Source organism: Myotis myotis, unplaced genomic scaffold (genome assembly GCF_014108235.1).
Source record: "Myotis myotis isolate mMyoMyo1 unplaced genomic scaffold, mMyoMyo1.p scaffold_m19_p_1, whole genome shotgun sequence".
In the NCBI taxonomy this organism is placed as follows: Eukaryota; Metazoa; Chordata; class Mammalia; order Chiroptera; family Vespertilionidae; genus Myotis; species Myotis myotis.
The window spans coordinates 90,072,149-90,095,340 of NW_023416313.1; the positions used below are offsets into that span (position 1 = coordinate 90,072,149).

At 40.4% G+C, this 23,192-nt stretch overlaps 1 pseudogene; it reads left to right on the forward strand.

Annotated features, from left to right (window-relative positions):
- LOC118665694 overlaps positions 1–6,760 on the forward strand; it is a 90,153-nt pseudogene extending 83,393 nt beyond the window's left edge.
- The last annotated feature ends 16,432 nt before the right edge of the window (positions 6,761–23,192 follow it).

Genomic DNA, 23,192 nt, shown 5'->3' on the forward strand with positions numbered 1-23,192 from the left:
AGATATTGATTGCTCTTTACTATAAAAAGAAATCAAATGGCATTAAATTCAATCCTGAGTCTAAAGATCTTCTTGCTCAGAAGTTATACACCTGCAAGCTGCAGACCGAATATAGCGCACAGGATTGTCTTGTTTGGCCCATGTCATATTTTATTTTTATTTTAATAAAATCTGGATTTCTGACTACTCTTGAATAATTGCCATATATCACAATCAGGATTACATTTTCACATGACAATTGGCACACAGTTCACCCCAGAACCTCCCTCCCCCACTTCCTATTCTTCCTCTGTTGGCAACCCCTATCCTGGCCCTTTTAGACCCTTGGCTGCTCCCAATCCTGATGGTAGGGAGTAGCCAGAAAGTGGGAAGATATTTACCTATTTTTTAATTCCCAGTGGTTGTTGACACCAAAGCAAAAGTAACAAAAAGAGTACTTAGAAAACCTCAAAAGTCCTCATTTTAAAAAGAGGAAAGCTGTGGGAATCTGCACTTCTCCCCTGTGGTGAATTTGAGAGAAGAGAACTCGAGTTTGAAGCAACTAATAGTGAACATAAAAAGGTAGATAAATCAACTAATATTTCCATATGGCCAACCATGTGTAAAACTTGGTGCCAGATATGTTAGGGGACCAAAGCAGAAGCCTATGGCCAGATACATTCATGGTCTAGTATCATGAGTTCCAAATCATGAGCAGCAGACACCTGAGATGCATACACCAAGCATTGCCAGGCCCTATCTCCAAATACACAGTAGTCAAATTCTGAGGAACTGAGGGTCAGGGCTTCAACACCTAAATTTGCAAGTTGGGTGGAACACAATTCATCCCATAACAATACCCAAACAAGAGCCCCCTCTTGCCTGGATTTGGGGGTGGTATTATAAAGATTATTGTAAGAGCTTGTGAAATTCAGATAGTACATAATTAACATACAACATCTGCCTGGTGTGAGACTGACTGCTATATATGAGACACTATATATGAGGACTAGCCACCATGTAATAATCTTCAATTTCTACAAAATAATGAGGCAGTTGAAAGTTGGAAATCTGGGTGGAGAGGAAGAATTTTCACAAGTCAGGTAAACCCACCAGAGTATTCAGAGTAAGCATTCGTGGAATTTACATAGGGGACCAATACACTAAATATATATATTTATATTTTAAAGTTGTATCACCTTCAACCTTGGAAATTTGCATTCATCTCTGTATTTGTTAAGCAACAATGATTAATTTCACAATATACAAATTATATCCAACCCAAAAAAGTCTTCCACATAACAATGTTCAATAAAATGTGATGCTTTGGCTAATAAAAGAAATTATAAATTTTTAAAATTAAAATAGACTTGCAACTGAAAGAATTACTGAATCATAGAATGGCAATATTAACCAAGACTGTTGTCCAGTCTTCCTCCAATATCTTCCTTGAATTCCAGAAAGAGTGTAAACATCTTTCAACCTATTCTACTGTTAAAGGCTCTCTGAAAATTATGAAATAATTTCCCACCCCAAATACTGTGTCCCAATGACCCCACTTCTACTTTTGTCTCCCTACCTCAGTGGTCGGCAAACTGTGGCTCGCGAGCCACATGTGACTCTTTGGCCCCTTGAGTGTGGCTCTTCCTAAGCCTTAGGAGTACCCTAATTAAGTTAATAACAATGTACCTACCTATATAGTTTAAGTTTAAAAAATTTGGCTCTCAAAAGAAATTTCAATCGTTGTACTGTTGATATTTGGCTCTGTTGACTAATGAATTTGCCGACCACTGCCCTACCTGATGTCCCCAAAAGCAGGCAGAATTCCCTTCTAAAATGTAACAACCCTCACCGTTGAGAATTTTTCCTCAAAACATATTTCAATCCTTCATGTGCAGTTTAATATCAATTCTTCTTTTCTTCAGCAGAAAATGGACAATATTAAATTGCTCCTCCGTCTTCAGTTTAATAAGAAAAAAAGAGTAGTTTCCAGTAATTGTATACATCGCTAGACACAGGAATCAGAGGAGAACCAAGTACTCTCATTCAGCAGCTGCACTTTTGTGAAAGCACAATTCTACTGGCTTCCTGTTTCCAAGTCATTGCTTACAAAAATCAACTCATTGGAACACACACCCACAACAACCAAACTTAGAACACACACACGCACAACAACAACAACAACAACACAAATCAAGTGAAGGAGCATAGTTATAACCTTTCTGAGCACACATTTTTTTCTTCATGCTAAATGTCTTAGGTATTGTAGCTGAAAGTCTCTTTAAAAATAAAACTTGGATTTTATGGTGTTGAACTAAAACAGCAGACTCAAATGTCAAGGGGTACATTTTAAAAAAGAAGTAGCTAATTTTAGGACCAGTAAGCGATACTATGGTGAGATCAAATCAAACTGGTGTTGGGTAAATAGACCTGAGAGAACGCCTCTCTGCCGCTGCTTGCCATCATCTCCACAGGCCAGGCTTTTGGAGCCATTACAATTTTATTATGAACCCACAAGAGGAGGATATTATTAGTCACTTAAAAGTCATCTAAATACATTTTAAAGCTGCATAGATATAAAAAGAGCAGAATAAACACTATAAGAATAGCTGGACACCATGGTACCCAGAAGTCAGGTTGCAAGCAGCCCTGATCCCCGGGCTTTTACCACCCACAGCCAGACCTTCCAATTGAAGGAGACTGTTTTTAATTTGGCTTTATTTGTTTCTTTATTTATTTTTTAATGATATGAACCCACATACTAATATTCCTGTATTTTAGAAATCAGCAATACATGTTAGATTTTGTCCAATGCCATTTTAAAAACTGTTGAGACATCACATACATTTTCTCCTTTGAGCTATTAATATGGTGCATCATGTTAATATATTCCCAAATATTAAACCATTATTGTATCTGTGTGGCAAATTCTACTTTGCCTTGATATAATTAATATAGCAATACAAAGTTTACAAAAGTTCAAAACTCTTTGAAAGCCAAAAAACAGCTCATCTGGTAGCAAAACCTGATTGGATTTGATGCGGGGTTATATATATAGACTTCTTTCTTTTAACTTAATTTTTATTGTTTACACTATTAGAGATGTCCCCATTTTCCCCACCTTCGCCCACCTCTCCTCTGCCCTCACCCTTCCTTCCCACTGCCTTTTTAAATCTTCATTTTGACTTGGTTTATTGTGGGAATTTTGGGTTTGTTATTGCTTTTGTTTGGGGGGGTGGGGGAGAGATAATAAAGTCAAAACAAAACAAAGAAGCAAGAAACTCAGTACTTGATACCATCTATTATATTACAACACATTTATAACCAATACAAGAGAGAATTAGGTCTCCCATTTTGCTTCTATCTTTCCTTTAAGGAGAATAATCTTCAAACAAAGAAGTATATAATAAACATTTTCAAATATAGAGTTGAAATCCAAAATTGGTGCTATGAGACTTGAAGAGCTACTATCCAGTTAATTAGTTTTTTGTTTAAGTTCAAGTGGATCTAACGAGAATGAATTCTATATCTGAATAGTAAAGGAATTTGCTGGTGTAATGCAGGATAGGTATCCGCATTTGAGACGTAGTAGTGAATAAAAGAGATGTCAGAAGACTGAAGATTAGCAAGCAAATGTTCCATTTTTCAAATACATTTTCTGGAAATGACAAACTTCAAAGTTTATTTCAAACACTGGCCAAAAAAATAATATCTCGAAGAAATCAATAATAGGGTGTGTGAACATTTATGTGTTAATGGCTAGGAGCCAGTCAGGCCCTATGAAGAATAAATCATGCACTTTCACCTAATATCTTTTTCTGATAGCCAGGCTGGCATGAAATGTTATATTTGGGTTGTAGCAAGTCATTTGAAATTTTTAATGATAAACTTACTCATTAGGAGAAAATTGACATAGATAATATTACAAGTGAGTGAATTAATAGCTAGGTGAGTAATGAGAACCAAAGAATGTTGGTTAATAGATCAAATTCTATCTGTAATAAATTATCTATTTTAATGCTTTCACCAACATTTGTATGAAAATTTTGACTATCTACTTATAAAATTTACACTAATAAAAGAGAAAGATGCAAATTGATCATACCTTCGTGACACCCACCAAGCCAATGAGGACTGAGTATGCAAATTAACCCAACAAAAATGGTGGGTTAATTTGCATATGCAGGCGCCGACCAGCCAGGGGTGGGGCAGGGGGAGAAGCTTGTGTCATCGCCATGGCAACAACGCAGGCATTCCTCACCGTCCCAGCAGATCCGGGCCTCTGGGCAGCATGGGAAGGTGGAAAGGCAGCTCCGGGCCAGAGCAAAGGCGGTGCTGGCAGCTAGCGGAAGGAAGGCCCATTCTTGCATGAATCTTCATGCATCGGGCCTCTAGTTTACAAATAAAAAAAAATTGGAGAAATAAGTAATATGTTGAGGGCATAATCAAGATCCAAAACATGCAGCCTATACTAAAATAACTTTGAGAAGATTAAAAAAAAGATATATTTAAAGGAAACATCTAAAATACTACCTACAGATTCCAAAACATAAGTACATAAATGCAAAATTAGAGAAACATAACTAATTTTTTTCCCCCTCTGCTAAGATTCTTGCCTACAACCTCAGGGCAACACTATCTCCCTAATAACACAGGGAGGGGGAAAGAGAGTGTTCTAGACCTTTAATAAGGTGTGTGAAAAGGATCAGAAGCAAATTATGCTCTTTTGTTGAGGAGCCAGCAAACAACTTAGCTGAACTAGAGCCAGTAGCCTGAGGTAAAGAATAGATTGACAGATCTCAGAGGGGAAGAGAGTAGGGAGGACAGGAAGAGATCAACCAAAGAATATATATGCATAGCCCATGGATATAGACAATGTGGTGAAGGCCTAGGGAGGGTGGGGGCAGGGTTGAGGGGATAAAGGAGGGTGAAATGGGGGACATCTGTAATGGAATCAACAATAAAATAAAATAAAATAAAAAGATTAGTAAGGACAGAGGAGTGAGACTAGAGGGAGGAACTGATAACAGGCTGGGAGTAACTGTTGGGACAGGAAGCAGGCAAACAGCAAGAGACTTCAGAAGAAGAGAAACAATCATGCCAATACCATCACAGCTTTTTTATTCTTCCTGCTGCCCTGTGTGTTGGAAACTGCGTGGAAGGATGGGGGCACGAATCCTGCTAAAAATGCTGTCATTACGCCGAAACCGATTTGGCTCAGTGGATAGAGCGTCGGCCTGCGGACTGAAAGGTCCCAGGTTCGATTCCGTCAAGGGCATGTACCTGGGTTGTGTGCACTTCCCCAGCGGGGAGTGTGCAGGAGGCAGCTGATCGATGTTTCTCTCTCATCGATGTTTCTAACTCTCTATCCCTCTCCCTTCCTCTCTGTGAAAAATTAATAAAAATATATATATATAAATGCTGTCATTACCATCCAGGCAAACTGGACGTTCTTACTGACAGTGGAAACACTAGGAGACATGGATAATTCTTCTCCCTGCTGCCCTGTGGGGCTGGCCACTTCAAAAATAAAAACAAAAAACTTTTAATAGAAAAATTGAGTACAAGATATTGTGTGAGGCATTTTGGAAGAAACAAAAATAGTAGTCCCCTTTATCCATGGGGTGGAAATATTCTAAGACCCCCAGTGGGTGCCTGAAGAGGTGGATGGTACTAAATCCTATCTATACTATTTTTTCCTATACATACACACCTATGATAAAGTTTAATTTAGAAAATAGGTACAATAAGAGATCAACAACAATAACTAATAATAAAATAGAATAATTATAATAATATACTACATAATCACAGTGATATGAATGTGGTCTCTCTCAAAATATAGTGTCCCCCCAAAAAATATATACACGCACTTTGAATAATGGTAAAGGCAGTGTTTATTAAAATACATTTCATTTTCAAAATTGAGCTATCGGTTGTTAAAGTGTGTATACATTTTTGAGGGACTCCCTGTATGATACTGTCCTGTACTCACTCACCATCTTCTTGTGATGATGGGAGATGATACAATGTCTATGTGATGAGATGAAGTGAAGTACTCAGAATGATGCACAATTTAAAACATATAAGTTGTTTATGCTGAAATTTTCCATTTAATATTTTCAGACTGCAGGACACTGTATAAGCAAGACACCAACTCTGTCTTGGGAGCTAAAAAAACTAGATGCTTTCATGCACATAGGCTCCGAGGCAATATCTGTATTATTCAATGAGTAGGACAAACACAGTACTAGAGATGCTCGGAAAATAGCAAGACCCTTTTTCGCTGGGCTTGAGAGGAGGTCTTCTTGGAGGAAAAGGTCCTTAGCAGCTAAGTGAGTAGCCCCGGCCTTCCCTCAATATGAGACAGCCTATAATGTGGATAGTATTCTAAAACCCTCGAAATACAGAAAAATTATGATTTCTTCTGTCTGCCCTCCAGATCCTCTCCTACTCTTTTCACCTTATTCTTTTCGCTGGGAGTCTGGCCTTAGTGGACTGCAGCAAACATCGAGTTGGTTACAGTCAATGTGAGACACCAGCGGACAGCAGAAGGCAGGAGGACAATGAGGTCAGAGTCCTTCGTGCTCTAATCTCCTCCCTGCAGGCCGCCCAGATTATCTGTGTCTGTCTTTCCAAGGACAGCTCCTGACCCTCTATGTCTCTCTCACCGGAAGTGGGGCCCATTCTCTCCCTTTGCCCCTTTTAGCCAGATGATGCCAGCCCTGAGGAGCTGCACTCCCCCTACAGCCTTCAACGAGCCCTGCCTACACCTTTATAAATTGTCCTTTTATTTTTATTTTTTTCTAATCCTCACCTGAGAATATTTTCCCATTAATTTTTAGAGAGAGTGGAAGGGAGAGAAAGAGGGAGAGAAGCATCAATGTGAGAGAGACGCATCGATTGGTTACCTCACGCACCCACCCCAACCAGGGCCAGGGATGGAGCCTGCAACCGAGGTCTGTGCCTTTGACTGGAATCAAACCCGGGACCCTCCATTCCAAGGGCTGACGCTCTATCCACTGGGTCAAACCAGCGAGGGTAAATTGTCCTTTTATTAAACGCTGCTCAGTTACCCAGATTAAGCATGCCATCTTTTTCCTGGTAAGACCCTGGCACATACCTTCTGGGTATCATATTCAGATGTCTAAACTGAAAATTCTTATCAAGCCTTGAAATATGAGTTTTTGCTTATGGAAAATGAAATATTAGAGATTTAAGACCCCAATCCGACTATATAAGGATTCTTAGGAAGGAGGTGTGTTTAGGCAATCAGAAGAAGCAGGCACAAGGTCTCGCTTTTAGCCATATCAGTAGTAACTTAGGGAATGCAAATTCAGAATTGGAAGGACAGATGTGAAGTACAACACATCAATAAGATAAATAGGCCCTGCCTTTGCACTAATGGATCAAGCTAAAGACAATAGATGCCCTAGCCCAGTGGTCGGCAAACTCATTAGTCAACAGAGCCAAATATCAACAGTACAATGATTGAAATTTCTTTTGAGAGCCAAATTTTTTAAACTTAAACTATATAGGTAGGTACATTGTTATTAACTTAATTAGGGTACTCCTAAGGCTTAGGAAGAGCCACACTCAAGGGGCCAAAGAGTTGCATGTGGCTCGCGAGCCGCAGTTTGCCGACCACAGCTCTAGCCTGCCAAGTATAGAGAAACTGGGAGTCTTTTCAACCATGCTTAAGAAGCATGACCCATTATCCCCGCCACTGCAGCCACCACATACTCATGTCCCAGAGGAGGTCACCACAGACCAAGCAAAATCTTAGGCCTTTGGTACCAGAAATATACTAAAGTAGTCTTCCACATTTGTTGGCATTTGTTACTTGCTTTAGTAGAACATTGCAAAGGCAGCTTCAACCTTATTGGTAATATTACTTCTTAGTATGGGGAGAGTCATGTGCTTATTTTGTTTCTCTTTTTCCCACTCCATCTGGCCTCACCATTTGTCTCTCAGCACTCAAAACCTCAAAGCTGTGCCTGCAGGAGACTCCACTGGAAATTGGAGAGAGCAGACGAGGTTCACATCACTGCACAGCACGGCCAACAATTTACAATTACCGATCAGACCTCCCTCTGCCATTCCACCTCAGAGGCATTTTTCAAAGGTTTCATCTTCCTGAGCTCCAGCCACCCCATCAGATTGCAGGGTGTCCTCCCTCCTCCCACCCCTTTTCTCTTCTCCATCCTGAATTCCAGACAGTCTCACATTGGTAATCAAACACATTATTAAGGGAGGTTTCCAAATGAAGATAGTTCTCTCCTTGAGATGAACCCTCTGCGATAGCTTATTAAAGTAAGACAGTGTTTTCTCCCTAGCACAGCTTTTAATGGAATGCATTTTAATGTGCATATTTTTTAAATACATTTTTATTGATTTCAGAGAGGAAGGGAGAGAGGGAGAGAAAGATAGAAACATCAATGATGAGAGGGAATCATTGATCGGCTGCCTCCTGCACGCCCCCTACTGGCGATCGAGCCCACAACCTGGAATGTGCCCTTGACCCGAATCAAACCTGGAACCAGTCCATAGGCCGACGCTCTATCCACTGAGCCAAACCAGCTAGGGCTTAATGTGCATATTTTAGGATCTTCTGCTTACAGATACCATCAGTCTCTGAACCATAGGTTTATGGATGAAGAACATTTTTGGAGACTTCCCTCCTGTGATAAGGACCTTTAGATTTCAGGGTTTAGAATACCCAACTCACACTTGCATAGTTCCTTTCATAGCACGAGGCAAAGGCCAAAGGGGTTGCACAACACAGCCTGACCCTGGCTGGCAGGCACAATCAGTGCTGAATACTTCAGACCTCCTGGCACAGCTTCTGCACACAGCGGATGCTCGATAAATATTACTGACTGATTGAATCTGGCTCCAGTGGTCCAGAGAGCTCACACAGAAACAACCAGTTTTAAAAAGAAACTTGAGTTTCAGGCTAATAGGAAATATTCAAGCAGATTCTGACTAGGGAAATCTTGTTCTGGAACAAATTGAATTCAGTTTTCACTTTTTGATTTTTAATTTTCAAACTAGTGCTCTGCCATGGGCTGATGCCACCCCCCCCCCTCCCCACACACACACACACCCCAATTCATATGTTGAAGTTTTAACCCCCAATACCTCAGAAGATGACTATTTGGAAATAGAGTCCATAAAGAGGTAATTAAATTAAAGTGATGCCATTTCGGTGGACCCTAATCCAATATGACTGGTATCCTTACAAGAAAGGGAGATTAGGACACAGACATGCACAGGGGAAAGACAATGTAAAGAAACAGGGAGAAGATGGCCAAATTCCCACATTAAAAAAAGAAGTTATTTTGCCCAGCTGGTGTTGCTCAGTGGTTGAGCATCGACCCACACACCAAAAGGTCCCTGGTTCAATTTCCTCCTCAGGGCATATGCGGGTTGTGGGCTCACATATGGGGTTGTGAGCGCAATCCCATGCAGAAGAAAACTGATCGATGATGTTTCTCTCTCTTATATGTTTCTATCTCCCTATTCCTCTCCCTTCCTCTCTCTCTAAAAATCAGTAAAAAATATTTTTAAAAGAAAGCATGTCTAAAAAAGAAGTTATTTTTATTTTAAAATAGCAAATTTAGAGATAAATATAACCTAACAGTGCCTACTACTTGACACAGAGATGGCCTCTCTCTCTCTCTCTCTCTCTCTCTCTCTCTCTCTCTCTCTCTTTCTCTCTGGAAAAAAGAAAAGTTATTTGTTAGTGGGCCAATTTAATCTTGCACAGGTGGGGGTCCCTCAGCCCAGCCTGTACCCTCCCCAATCTGGGGCCCCTCAGGGGATGTCCGACTGCCTCTCACAGTCTGGGACCGCTGGCTCATAACAGCTCGCCTGCCTGCCTGATTGTCCCTAACTGCTACCCTACCGGCCTGGTCACCCCTAACTGCCTCTGCCTCACCCTGCACCTGGAACCCAGCCTTCCCTCCCTCTATGAACCAGGAGATCACGATTTGATTCCCGGTTAGGGCACATGCCCAGGTAGCGGACTCAATCCCCAGTAGAGGGTATGTGGGAGGCAGCTGATCAATGATTTTTTCTCACCATTGATGTTTTTTCTCTCTCTCCCTCTTCCTTCATCTCTGAAATCAATAAAAAAAAAAATTTAAGACTACTTTGCACAATTATAAATAAATAAATTTTAAAATTGAATTAAATGGACAAATTTTTGATAAATTACAACTTAGCACAAGTTACAAAAGAAAGAAGAAATATAAACCTCTAAGTAGGCCAATTTCTTTTCTAAAGAAATATTTTTATTGATTTTAGAGAGAGAGGAAGGGAGAGGGAGAAAGAGATAGAAACATCAATCAGCTGTCTCCTGCACCTGGGATTGAGCTGCAACCCGGGCACCAAGCCTGAAACTCAGGAAACCCAAAACTCAGGCATGTGCCAGAATTAAACTGGCAACCTCTTGGTTCATGGTCAATGCTCAACCACTGAGCCACATTGACCAGGCTAAATAGGCCAATTTTCATCAAAGAAACATGAAGAAATATGAAAGAGCTACCCAACGAAAAAGCACCAGACCCAAATGTTTCTAGGGAGAATTCTACTAAATATTTTAAGGTCCTACAATTCTAATGCTATTTAAACTGTTTCAGAGCATATGAATGAGAGAGAAACTAAATTAAAGTTAAAGATGCAGGGATAATATTTACACCTAAATTTTAAAAGTTTACATAGGAAACAAAACTACAACCCATCTCCCCGAAGATTATCAATGTAAAAATTTTTAAATAATATGTTAGCAAATGGTATCTAGTCGTACACTAAAAGGCAAACACAACATGACCAACTTATTCTTATTCCAGGGATGTAAAAATTGTTCAATAGTAGGAAATCCATTAGTAGCTCAAAGGAAAGAAACATCATAGAATTATCTCCACACGTGCTGAAAAGGCATCTGGCAATATTAAAAAGCAATTCTGGATCATAAAAAGAAAGAAAATAGTTAATGAAATGGACTCACTGGTTGCTCCCTTCATCTGATCTTATGCTTAACAGGAGAATATTACATGAATTTCTGCACAGGTCTACTGAGACCATTTGCTTACTGTCATTAGTAGTATTTAACATTTCAAGGCAGTTAGATGATCAAACACGATTCAAAACACATCTACCAACACCAATGAGGAGAATAAATTGGAGGAAGGACAAAGAATTCTATAGGCCAAAAGCAGATTTAGGAAACTGTTGCAATAATCCAGGAATAAAAGGACAAGTGCCTGAACTAAGGTAGTGATGACAGGAATGGAGAGTCACAAGCTTTAAGTTTTTAAGAGAATCAGCTCAATATGATTTAATCATCGATGAAATATTAAGAAATGAGTCCCAGATTTCTGGGCTGGGCTAGCAATGCATCAGAGGGTCATTCATTAAGAGAGAGAGCACAAGAAGATATTTGTGTAAGAAAATGACTTAATTTTAAAGAACTTGAGCTAGAAGAGATGGTGAAAATCAAAAGGGGACTATCTATTGCATGGCTTCAGGAGAGATTCCAACACAAAAAGTCGATTGCTTTATCATTTTTTTCTATTTAAGTCTCAGTGTTATCATTCTAATCTTACAAATGAAGAACCAGTCTGTAAATTATAGAACAGATAAAAACCAAGGGAGTGAGACTCTATCTCAGCACCTGCCTCCCAGATAGAAATCTGACCAACAGAGAAAGGTCCTGATACAAATGGTGCCTAACCATGAACAGGAAGAAACAACAAACAGCAAAAACAACATGGCCTCAAGGACTGATATAACAAAAGTAATAACATGAGCTTATAGTTGCATGTGTACATAAAATGTCTGAAATGTCTACTTCTGCATGTAGTTTTCATTTGATACTAATAAAAATCTCAAATAGTATTATTTCTACTTTAAAGAATTAGAGAAGCTAGTAAGTTACACAGTGCAAGTAAATTCTAGAACCAGAATGCCAGCATTTATGTTTAACATAAATAATGTTTCAGTGTTCTTTATTTTATTTTATTTTATTTTATTTTATTTTATTTATTTTACTGTGTGTGTGTGTGTGTGTGTGTGTGTGTGTGTGTGTGTTCTTTTTATTAAAACATGCTACCTCTCCATAACGATATATGGAGTAAGGGCTAATAATTTTTTTTTAATCAACTCAAAATTTTGAAACAAGGAATGAAATGACCGCAATTAGTTAGATCACTGAGAACAGAATATAACTCATGATACAGATAAAATAATTATTTTTTATAGTCGAATAGAGAAGAAGTAGCTCTGAAGTGAGTCAGGCAAAATATGAAACCCATATTGGATTTCTGCTGATTCACTCTAAGGAACAATGTAGTAGGTAATAGTGAAATTTAACTTGAGCAACCTTGAAGCCGACGTAGAAAGCAGAGCGTTTGAGGGCACAGGTGGTGTTTCTTCTGCTTCTATTGAAGATGATGATTTTGAAAATGAAACAGAACAGCAGCTACATAGATGTTGTACAAGAATATGGTTTCTTAGTTCATAAGCCTTACTGTGCCAGTCTAGTGGAGAGCATTTCCATGAGGGAGGAAGAAATAATGACGTGATTACAGATTCATATGTGGAAGGAGTGACATTCTCCAAAGGTACCCAATGAGGTTTATTTACTATGAAGTCATGAAATTTAACATATTTGATGTGCTTTACTCAATGCAGTTATTGTTCGTTGGGGAAGCCTCTTTAATTTGGCTCCTGTGTCATTTTGTCATTGATCATAGTAGTTATTTGGTAGCTTCCTCATTTTCTGATGACAAGATCTTTCAGACTCTTGTACATTGTCTGATGTGGACCTGAAAACACTCATTTCTGCAGGAAACTCTGAATTCTTTTTATGGAGAAAAATCATTGAAGACCACAGCTAGGCTACTATAAGGTATTTCTCAGGACTTTTTCAGCCAGGAAACACTTGTTTTAAGAAAATATATATCATGAGTTTATGTTAATATTTCCAATCCAAATTTAGGATATTTCACTTTCTGTTCATACTTTTTATATGTGTGTTCTCTTTTGCTAAAAATATTAGTTCCTAAAACATTAACATAATTACTTACCAGTTTTCTAACAATAATATCAACATTATTACTAACACTGACTACTGAAAAAAAATTTTTTAATGTTTCCTAGCTGCTCTTTTTTTCCTTCTTGGAGTATATTCACTAGAGCTGTACAGTCAAATCATTATAGTTTAAAGTCACATGAAATATCTACTCTCAGCGAGGTTCACCTAACAGCTCAATTTGTTTCATTTTACTCTCAATTTTTAGGAACTGCTTTCTATTTTATATTAATTTTTATATGGTTACATAAAACATAAAAATGGTTCCAAAGTCAAATCTAAAACCAAAAAATAGATTCTAAGATTTCTTACCCTTCCACTCTCCCTACCACCATCAATGTGAGTCTCTAATGCAGCGGTTCTCAACCTGTGGGTTGCGACCCCTTTGGGGGTCCAATGACCCTTTCACAGGGGTCGCCTAAGACCATCGGAAAACACATATATAATTACATACTGTTTTTGTGATTAATCACTATGCTTTAATTATGTTCAATTTGTAACAATGAAATTGGGGGTCACCACAACATGAGGAACTGTATTAAAGAGTCGCGGCATTAGGAAGGTTGAGAACCACTGCTCTAATGGGAAAATAGTGCCCCCTAGGGGATATCTGGTTCACCACTAAGCAGTGCTGCTGGCATCTGCATGTGGAGGCCAGAGATGCTACGAACCATCCTACCCTGCCCATGACAATCCTATAACAAACAATTGTTCATTCAAAAGTTTCAATAGTATTGCTGTCGAGAAATCCTGATCTACAAGTAACACTGTTTCCTGTTAGTTTGGTACTCTTTTTTGTTATAATACAAGCCAAAAAATATTACTACCTTAGAATAACAGTAAGCATCATATACAGATTTCATGTTTATTTTTTACATTAATGATCTACCATGGAGTTCATTTCAAAGCAGCATATAGACATATTCTTTATTCTTTTTTAAAAATATACTTTATTGATTTTTTACAGAGAGGAAGGGAGAGGGAATAGAGAGAAACATCGATCAGCTGCCTCCTGCACACTCCCGACTGGGGATGTCCCTGCAACCAAGGTACATGCCCTTGACTGGAATCGAACCTGGAACCCTTCAGTCTGCAGGCTGATGCTCTATCCACTGAGCCAAACCAGTCAGGGCCATATTCTTTATTCTTTATTAAAAGGGCATAGTACTTCATTATGAGGATGTATAATAATTTATTCAACTATCGTTTATTCATGGATATTTGACTTAAGGTTTGAGTCTTTTTTCTATTGAAAACAGTTTTGCTGTGAGTAGCTGTTTTGGTACTTTTGTCCACATACTTGCGGTAAATTCCTAGAATTGGGATTTCTGGGGCCAAGATACAAATATAACTTGTCTAGATATTGCAAATTCCACTCCTTAGAGGTGTATCTTTCTGTATTCCCACCAGCCAATAGAATATATTGTCAAGTTTTTTATTATTAAGACTAGAGGCCCAGTGCACAAAAATTTGTGCACTCGGGGGGAGAGGAGGTCCCTCAGCCCGGCCTGTGCCCTCTCGCAGTCTGGGACCCCTCGGGAGATAACGACCTGCTGGCTTAGGCCTGCTCCCGGGTGGCAGAGGGCAGGGCCAGTCCCTAGGTGCAGCCCCTGGTCGGGCTCAGAACAGGGCCGATTGGGGAGTTGGGGCGCCGCCCCCTGTCATGCACAGAGCAGGGAGATTGGGAGGTTGTGATGCCACCCTCAGTCACGCTCAGGGTAGGGCCGATTGGGGGGTTGGGGCACCGTCCCCTGTCACACTCAAGGCACGGTCGATGGGGAGGTTGCGGCGCCACCCCCTGTCATGCACAGAGCAGGGCCAATCAGGGGCTTGGGGCACTGTCCCCTGTCACTCACAGAGCAGGGGCCATCAGGGGGGTTGGGGCTCTGTACCCTGTCACGCACAGAGCAGGGCCAATCAGGGGGTTGGGGCACTGCCCCCATCACACACAGAGCAGGGCCCATCAGGGGGTGGGGCACCACCCTCTATCACCCACAGAGCAGGGCCGATCAGGGGGTTGGGGCGCCGCCACTCTCACACTCAGGGCAGGGCCGATGGGGAGGTTATGGCTCTACCCCATCACACACAGAGCAGGGCCCGTGGCGGGGAGGGGGTTGGGGTGCCGCCCTCTATCACCCACAGAGCAGGGCCAATCAGGGGGTTGGGGCACCGCCACTCTCATACTCAGGGCAGGGCCAATGGGGAGGTTATGGCTCTACCTCATCACACACAGAGCAGGGCCCGTGGGGGACGGGGGGGTTGGGGCCCCGCCCCCTGTCACACACAGAGCCGCAGGGCGATCAGGGGGTTTGAGCGCTGCCCCCTGTCACGCTGATCCCGGCGCCGGGAGGCCTTTCGGCTCCACTGATCCCGGTGCTGGGAGGCATATTACCCTTTTACTATATAGAATAGAGGCCTGGTGCATGGGTGGGGCTGGCTGGTTTGCCCTGAAGGGTGTCCTGGATCAGGGTAGGGGTCCCCACTGGGGTGCCTGGCCAGCCTGGGTGAGGGGATGATGACTGTTTGCAGCTGGTCACACACCCTTCAGGGTGGGGGTCCCCACTGGGGTGCCTGGCCAGTCTGGGTGAAGGGCTGAGGGCTGTTTTCAGGCTGGGACTGAAGCTCCCAACTGCTCCTTTTTTTCTTTTTTTATTCTGGGCCAGCTTTAGCTCTGAGGCCTCGGCTGCTGAAAACAGGTTTCTGGCCTTTGTTTACCGTCTGTATTTGATACAATGTTGCGGTCCGGCTGGCTGAAGCTCCGCTGAGTAAAGCAGGTTTCTGGGGTTTTTTTAGCTTCTATATTTGCAACATACTTAGAGTTGCACCTGAGAGGCCTGCAAGTCAGGCGGGGAATGTTGGAGTCCTCCGTCACCGAAGCAAGCAAGCCTCCCTGTTCGCATCAGCTGCCTGGCTGCCAGCTGCCATCTTGGCTGTCAGTTAATTTGCATATCTTGCTGATTAGCCAATGGGAAGGGTAGCGGTCGTATGCCAATTACCATGTTTCTCGTTTATTAATGTAGATATGTACATTTCCAAGGAAGACAGATATCTGACAGACATATGAAAAGATGTTCAACATCACTAGTTATTAGGGAAATGCAAATCAAAACCACAATGAGATATCACTCACACCTTTTAGAATGGCTATCATCAAAAAGACACAAAATAAAAAGTGTTGGCAAGGATGTAGAGCAAAGGGAACTCGTGTGCACTGTTGGTGAGAATGTAAATTAGTGCAGCCACCATGGAAAACAGTATGGAAGTGCCTCAAAAGTATTAAAAATAATTAGCATAGAATCCAACAATTTTTCTTTATGGTAAAAAAAAGTAAAGACACTAATTCATAAAGATATATGTACTCCTATGTTCATTGTAGCACTATTTCTAATAGCTAAGACCATGGGAACAATCTAATTGTCTATTGATAGGTTATTGCTTATTGAAAATAATAACTAGGTTGCTGATTAATAAGTATCAATTAGGAGAATGTTTTCTAGTGAGTTGCTATAGAACTCTGTCCTTGGCTCTGTCCTGTTCAGCATTTTAATTGATAATTTAAATAAAGACAAAAACCATACTTCTCAAATTGTATTTGACACAAGGATAAAACCAATTGCTACTGTAATGGGTGACAAGATCAGAATGCAAACTTTTCTTCATAAGTTTAAGTAAGTTAAAAATGAACAAGAAAACATGTAAAAGTAAAACATAAAGTTTGAAGCATAGAAACAAAACTTCAATAGCTTAAGTATAAGATGAAAAAGACTGACAACAATTCCAATAAAAACAACTAAAGAAGTTTTACATGAGCAAAAGTACATCAAATAATGACTCATGATATCTAAAATAGTTTTAAAATAGTTATATATTTCATCATTTGCATTAACAGGAAGTTAACACCCAGATCAAAGGAGGTCATAGTACTCAATACTCACTGTAACCTGACAACGACCTGCCACAGCAATTGGTTTAATTCTGGGCACCATACCTTCAGAAGTACATTGACAAACAACAGTGTGTTGAGAGGACAAGGACAATGAGGTCCAGGGAAACTACTTTACATGAGGGCTGATATGTGAAAGAAAAGACAAATACAATATGCATCATCCAAAATGGGATAATAGGATCAATGTATTGAAATTGATAAAAAGCTGTGCTTATTAGAAATAGCCATAGACAAACTTCTACTGCACCAGCCTTGTATATAAAGAGAAAACAAAGAACAATGTACTTTAGGGATGGCATATCTTTTATTCAATGTGTCTTTTTTGCTTTGTTCACCTGAAGGATAGAAGAAACCTTTCATTGTGGGAAACTGTTTATTTCCTTCACTATCTGATAAGCATAGACAGAGAACTCCCCGAAACCCCCCGAAGGCTGGGTGCCTTTGAAACCCTAGCAAAGCTCGGAGCTAGGCGCCACCTCTGTTTGTCCAGACAGTGGTAGCTGAAACTACTCCCCCATTTACAAGGGCTAGTCTGCTTGTTACTAGGGGGTCACCTGCCTAAGGGATATGCTATGGGGGCATCCCAGATCAATAAAAGCTTGGTGAGGTCTGAGCACGGAGGAAGTCCTTCAGGACTTGCCGCCTGGTCCCCCAATATTGCAAAATTATCTCGTGTCTTTTTCTCTCATTTGTTGTGCGGCTCCTCTTTCAGATACCGAACCCTACTCCACGCAGAACGTGGAGGGAGTCTTACACGACATTTCATATCTTTATGTGTTATTGCTAAGATGTCTATTATTGCAAACTCTGGTTGTGTATAATCCATCTATCCAACAAACAACCTGGCAGAGGATAAGGCTGGCAACATGGAAGAATTCTATAATTGAAACCAGTGTTGTTGGACCAGGAGTGGTGGCACCATACCACATTTGAAAGAATGTGAAGATATTTTGGTTGTCACAATACCTAGGGTGTAGGGAGCGGCTATAGGGTTAAGCCTCGGACTGACCTGTTGGCAAAGCTACAAACAAGTCCCAGCTTAGAGGGCATAGCCCTCTTAGCATAATTAGGCTTGACCTTATGACGCTCCCTGGATCTTATCTGGGTAGCTAATGGGCTGTGGGAGCTACAGCAAGTGCTGCCAATATAAGTGAAACTCATAAGAACATTGTAACTATGGTGACCACTACCTTCTTTACCTCTGGCTATAAAATAAAGGCTCAGCTTGCCTCTGGATCTCTCTCTGTGGCCTCAGCCAGGCACAGGAGATCCACCTAGACCCTGCTTATTCTCTTTGTCTGCCTTTTCTACATCCTTCGCCGCCCTCTCCCCCCAGGCTCACCAAAACATGGCTGTGTTGGCACGGCACACTAGGGGATACTGCTGTTCATTTAGTGGGTAGAACCAGAGATGATGAACATCCTGAAAGCAAGTGAGGCTGTCCTTACAACAAAATATTATTCTGCCCAAAGTCTCAATAGTGGCCATGTTGAAAAACACATGTTTAGACCATGATTGTGTTCATGGCACATCTTAAACACTAGAATATTGGGCTGCAAGAAGGAATGCAATTGTATACGCATGTTTTTACAGATGACCCTTGGATGACCTTCAGCATTATCTTGCTGTTTGAGTTGTAATTTTTACTGCCTTAACTTCCATCCCATAAACTCACCTGGTCAATTTCTCACTCATTCCAGTAAACACGAGCTTTTCCTTGGTACCAACGTGGTGATAGACGCCACCTCTTATATGTTCCTTGCAGCAAGCTGTGCTCCGCTTCTCACCACATCTTGTTGCACTCATGGCTGTGGGTTCAGGCTGCCAGACATCACTACAATCATTTCTATTGTCTATGCAGTCAAAACTCAACAAGCCAAATCCCCTCATGTTTGTGGGGGCTTTTATAACACACATGCCCCAGGAAACAAATTGAGAATCACAAATTTGAGACCATCAAATTTTATTTTTACAAATTCACAACTGATTTTCCCAGCTCGTTCTTTTCACTTGGCTTCCTTTTATATTTTTACCAAAATGAATATAAAAATTTTAAAGAAGATGATTGATCAGGAGTCTACTTCTTTTGTTATCTACATCCTTTTCCAAATGAGGTGAGCTGTTGTCAATAACAATACCCATCATTGATTAGCTATGCCTTCTATTTCCTTTTTCCTAGTACATTCCAACCTAAAATGGCTTAATTGCTCTAGGATGCTAATCAAACTCTTTTACAGTAACAGATGGCTCAACAGCTATTAACTTTTGATAAAAACTTTTGTTTTTATCCCAGAACATTTTGTTTATTCTCATTAAATACAAAGGGAAGAAATGAAAGCAAACATAAGAGAGAACAAAACTGGTCTTCAGAGAACTTTCTTGCTTAACCTATGAGCCATGAAATTAGTGATGTGTCAAATAAGCTGGAAATTTTACCATTTAAAGAGCATCACAGTATAGGGTTGGCTGCTTCCTTGCCCATGTCTATAAAGAAATACAAAAATGGCCCTAGCTGGTTTGACTCAGTAGATAAAGCGTCAGCCTGCAGAATAAAGGGTCCTGGGTTCGATTCCAGCCAAGGGCACATGCCGGGGTTGCAGGCTCAGTCCTCAGTGGGGGGCATGCAGGAGGCAGCCAATTCATGATTCTCTCTCATCATTGATGCTTCTATCTCTCTCTCCCTCTCTCTTCCTCTCTGAAATCAATAAAATATATATTTATTAAAGGGAAAAAGAAATACAAAAATGATGGACATAAATTACAATTCGTATCAATACCGCAAATAGATCTCCTAAAATAGGGGGTGGCAAACTGAGCCCACAGAACAAATCCAGCCTACCACCCATTTTTGTATGTCCCAGGACCAACAATGGCTTTTACATTTTTGAATGATTGAAAAGAAAACAAAAGAAGAATAATGTTTTATGATATGTAAAATTAAATTTAAGTTTCATTGTCTATACATACGTTGTATTAGAACACCCCACGCCCATTCATTTATAAATAGTCTATAGCTGCCTTCACACTACAATGGCTACAAAGCCTAAAATATTTATTACGTGGCGATAGCCTTTTAGAGAAAAAGTAAAGTGTGAAGAGTGTCAGAAAAAGTTTAATTATGCAAATGGATGTGAAGTAAACCTTTTTAAACAACTGTAGTAGTGACACAAAAGCATTGGGTCTGCATTCAGCTTCTAATTTAATGGCAAAGAACTCAATCTTTTAAGCTTAGTTTGCTCAACTGTGAAATAGAAGTAAAAATATTTAACTCACTTTAGGGAAGATGAAGTTTGATGGGTGATACGGAATGTTCACTTGACAACTTTAGATTGTTGTTGTGTTAGAGTAGTGGGTGATTCGTCTCTTGTTTTGTAGTTTTTTGTTTTTTGGAGTTTTTTTGAAATAGAGAATAATTGCTGGAGCAAGGTGCTGGAGAGGAAGGAATCAAGGGCATAAATGGGAGGATCTACCTTAGACCAGAGACTTCATTCTCAGTAACTGCATGAAAGAAGGAAAGAGTTGGTGGGGATATAGATCAGTTGGAGTGCAGGCGAGCAGACTGGGAGAGCTGGGTGGAGAGACATCTTACCAGATTGCCCTGGTTTCTCAGTAAAGATGGACCCAGCCTTGAGGAGAATGGCCAAGGTTTGCAATAGTCAGTGAGGCAAGGGGAAAGACTGATCACAAGGAAAAATGCACCCATGCAGTTTTTACATCTAGGCCTAGAAGTAGCAGCCTAAGGGCAAGACAGGCTGGTATTGTAGTCTTGCTTTCTGGCCCGAAAAAAGGAGAATGAGTTAGGGTGGCCTGTCATCAGTCCCTGCAGCACTGTAGCTGTCTTAGACTTTCTCTGTAACCTAGAATGCTTTTCCCAACCCTTCACTCATCCGTATTCTATTTAACACTCACCCATACTCAATTTTAACAGGTGTGTTTGTTTGTTTTTTTAGGAAGATGTCATAAACTTATTGAAGCTAAGAGGAACCTTAAAAATACTCTCATCCAATCTCCTCATTTTGTGGATGATTTCCTGGTGTGGCATACAGTTCAGAAATTGTGGAGTTGGATGACCTCGGTCAGTACAGTTTCCACGATGCCACACAAATCTCGTGTAATCATAATTAAAAAGAAAAGGATAGTATGTCTGTGATCATTGCAGAGATGGCTACAAAATTAAAGTTAAGATTTGTGCTTTCAAAATTAAATGTTGTACCTATTACACAAAAATTATCCCTGTTGAGGATGATGACATAATGTGAACACATATGGCAATTAATTTTATATAAAATACATATATAAGAAGTGAGCACAAGTGAGTGATTTGAATTGATGTGTACGAATGCCAGGAGCTGCTCAGAATCCTATAATTGGCAACGCATTCAAACACTGCAAAACACTACTCAAGGCTTTGCCATGCTTCTGGAGGGATGACAGTGCCCTCTGCAGCTTCAACAGAAATCAGCAGTTTGGATGGAAAAACTGTGGTTTAAACACCAACATGGAAGCGTGTGCAATTAACATGCATGCTCTGGTATTCATTTTCCCTTCCTGAACTGAATACAAATAGCTATGTAAAGATCATATTTTAAGCAAAGTACACCACAGTATATATTGTAGGTACCTATTTATATCAAAAGACATGCAATAAAGAAAAAGAGATATGTATGTGCATATCTGTAGATTAATCTGAGGATAACGCTCTAGGAAATTGCAAGTTACCTTTGGAGAGACAAACTTGTACCCTGGGGATCAGTTGTGGGAAGAAGGTTAATTTTTCACTGTGATTCTTCTTACGCTACTTACATTTTTTTCATCATACGCATGTACTAATCTTTGAGAAAAAATTAATAGTAAGAAAAAAGTTAATAGTAAAAATTTCAATCACCTTTTAGAGAAGTAGTATGCATGCAAACTTTAAAACTCTCTGAAAGTTCCATAACCTCAAATTCTTTAATCTGTTGAAAACAAGACAACAGGCCCAAAATGGAGTTGCTCATGCTAAACCCCATGCCACCAAATTAAGATTTAAATATATTCTTGGCTTTCCCAGAAATAGGATTTTAAACAGTCAATCAGGAATCAACAACTAGGTAATCTGCCTGATAGGACCCTGTCACCCCCTAAAGGAAAGTCAGTTTTTAATAACCAATCCACTTTGGGGCTGAGGGTAATTTCCCTTTTCCACTCCTTTCTGCCCATGAAAGTCATTTATTTTTGTGTAGGTCCTTAGAGCTCTTTTCGATCTGCTAGATGAGATACTGGCTGATTTGAATAGATTTTTGCTCAAATAAACCTTTACATTTTTTAAATATGCCTCAGTGTATCTTTAACAAATCTCTTCACCTTTCCTGACCACACAATTTAAGTTAAAGCACAGCTTTCTTAACTCTTACCATCTTATTAGATACAGCCCGCATCTTCTAGCTGGGCTAACAATCAAATCAACAGGTTTTTAAAGTGATGGTTAAGCCAAGGCTCCCTTCCTAAAGCAGGCTTCTCTGACTCTCTTGGGCAGGAAAGGGGGAAGAATCAAAGGCTCTTTCTTCGTGTTTTGTTTCTTAACAAACAGCTTAAAATCAGTATCACAAAAGGCAGCTTCAGGGTGGCAAACTGTTAATTCCTTTCAGAACCCAACGCCAATGAAAACAGGAACTTAGAGAGATAAAAAGGAAAAGAGAAAATCTAAACCTCAGAGTTTCTGAGCACAAGATTCTTGTTTCCAGGCTGGACAGTGACTTTGAAGATTTTTCCTTCTTATTTATTTATTTATTTATTTATTTATTTATTTATTTTTGTCGGGGGTGGGGTGGGGGTGGGCACTTTGATTCTTTAAAGGTCATAATTCTCTTTCGTTGGCGAAAAAAAATTCTGGGTTTTTTTTCTGCATATTGCAAACTTTTAGGGTGAAGTGGCGTCCTGCACTTCAGCGCCTTGTAGCAGATAATAGCTATTTATTTATCACGGATCCCTCGCCACAACCACCTTCTCCAGACCCTTTACAGTGACACCCCCTCCCATACCCGTGGACGCGCCCGCCGGCCTCGCGCCCCCCGCGCCGCGACGCAGGTGGAACGGCCCGTGACGTCAGTCGAGACCTCGCCCAATCAGCAGCGGCGTTTGGGAAAATTTAAACTTAAAGGCGGGGCGGCCCGCGGCCTCCGCATCGCCGGC